Genomic DNA, 2,597 nt, shown 5'->3' with positions numbered 1-2,597 from the left:
AGGAAGGAGACTCCACTACATTCCGAGGGAGTTTGTTATAATTACTACTACAGAGAAAGCCCTGTTCCATGTACCCTCCAATCTAACTTAATGACACACAACTTGAGATTTTTTGTTTGTTTGCTTTGTTGTAACAAATGAAACTGTTGAATAGAACTTCAAATAAGTCATCTGTGTTTTGGAATTCATAGTGAGTGCAGACTGAAGGGATATGAGCAGTAGTACCCCTGCCCTTTTGGAGGGACCATATTGTAACTAGGATTCTTGCTGCACTGCTAAGTTGATTTAAGTATAGTGTTTGCTTTGGTATATATCTCAGGCAGAGGCTTTAGCTAAAGAACCCATGGACTGTATTCACTAGGCCAATCTGTCATTGGAGGTCAGGGCTGCATGTCACAATAAACATCACCAGAATTCCATAGCATTGAGCCATGGCAGTTAAAGTGGTGTCAAACTGGATTATTTCTGCAGTGCAGATGTAGCCTAATTGATCAGTGCCTCTATGTTACATGCACTCATTTAAGACAACTGCTGTGGCATCACTCCAGAAGATGCTTTTGCACATGTGCACTTCAATATGTTTCCTTACAGACATGAAGTCAGTATCTGCAATACCCTTGAGTTCAGTTGCATTATTCTTATATCAACTATAAAGCCTATCCCTTTTCTGTTCAACTCTACTGTAAAAAGCCAGTTGAAATGGCAACTGATAAACCAAACAATGATTATTGCATTCCTACTTCATGATTTTGTTTACTATACTTATATAGCCAAATAGACCCATTATAATTTTAATGGGATAATGAAGCTCTTACCTACAGCAGACAATTTTTTGTCTGACTTCTACAGTGATGAATTGCCTATGTCAAAATATGCAGCATAGCGCAGGGAAATATTTTTCCTGTGAAAGTTTCTCATTCTTTATGGGAGCCATGGTTGTGTCATAATTTATAATACAAGTGTCATTTGATGTGATTTATTTTAAAGAATACCAGTTCTTGGCATGTGTAGAGATTTTCAACCCATATTTAATGCTCGCAACTCTTAAGTGTTCTGAAACCTAATAAATCAGTCCCTAATATTGTTATAAACAACAAAACACATATTTTTATAAGTTCTCTTCCTCCTTAAAAAGTGCACTTATATCAGAGCTTTCCGTCAGGCAGATATTGTGTCAGTTGATTTATGCATCTTTCAAACATCTTCAGTTTCTTTGATCAAAGTACATATTTTACTTTTAACAAATTTTCGTATTTCCAAATAGAGACACTTGGACTCCAAGCCTATGCACACTGGTTTCAGGTTATAGGTTATAACTGAACCTTCCTGGGAATAAACCCCATTGAACAAAGTGGAACGTATTTCTATGTAGTCATCCAGAGGATTATACTGTACACTTCTCAGTTGATTTTGTGTATCTTCCAAAGGTCTCCCATGTATTTGCTCAAAAATATATGTTTAAAATATAATGAGATGCAACTTCCCACTGAACTCAAAGGATTATACAGTCGGCCCTTCTTATCCACAGATTTTTAATCAACGGATACAAGCATCCATGGCTTGAAAATATTCCAAACAAGTATAAATTCCAAACAGCAGACCTTGATTTTCCATTTTATATAAGGGACACCATTTTGCTCTGCCATTATATTTAATGGGACTTGAGCATTCACAGGTTTTGTTATCCATGGCGGATCCTGGAACCAAACCCCAGCGGATAACAAGGTCCCACTGTACTTTGGAGTAAACATCCCGAGTAGTTTGACAAAGACGCATGGTATAGTATTTAATACAGACACTTAACATCTAGTATAATCATAGAAAGCACAGCATCTTGCACCTTAGTCTTAAATCTAAAGAACTATGTGCATTTGAAGAATATGATGGAGGACTGTGAATGCTAAGTCATGGGGCATTAAATCTTGGTAATATTAAAAGAAGTATAAATAGCAAAAATGACAACAATGTAGATTCAATTTTGTCATTTGTATACTTATACGTATTAGGAAGGGGTCTATGATTCTTGAATTAAATATGTGCTGTTTAAAGATCAACAGGCATTATTCTCTTTTTAAAAAATAAAACTTCTCATCACTCCCACATCTCCTGCGGTTTTGCTTTGGAAAATCTTTTGGAACAACGTGGTTCACTGTACAACAGGCTGCATAGGGTGGGGAGAAGGAGGAGGTTCCTGAAAATTGTCTCTTGTTGATTAAATCCTCTGTTGGAACAAAAAGTATCCCATCAGCAGAATGAAAACAATTGATACAACCCTGTGCATTCAGCTCAGACTATGCTCTTAGTTGCAAGATGAATGATTCCAAAATTGATTATAGTGTGTATTTATCTAAGGATGTTAAAGTTGTTAAGATGGAGGACTGGGCCATGTTTGTTCTTTGATTTCTCACTTAATTGACTTGTAAAACACCAGCTTTCTAATGGCATCCCATTGCATTCCTCTAAACCCTAGTAAGGGATATCCAGAATGCATGAATTGATAGATTGGCTAATGGCCCAGTCAAAGAGCCCTCAAAGAATTCATGATCATCCAGTTAGGTATTTATAGTAAAATGAGCAGAATGATTTTGTTCTTATTG

This window comes from Sceloporus undulatus, chromosome 2, assembly GCF_019175285.1.
Source record: "Sceloporus undulatus isolate JIND9_A2432 ecotype Alabama chromosome 2, SceUnd_v1.1, whole genome shotgun sequence".
Lineage (NCBI taxonomy): Eukaryota > Metazoa > Chordata > Lepidosauria > Squamata > Phrynosomatidae > Sceloporus > Sceloporus undulatus.
This window is presented reverse-complemented; position numbering follows the sequence as displayed.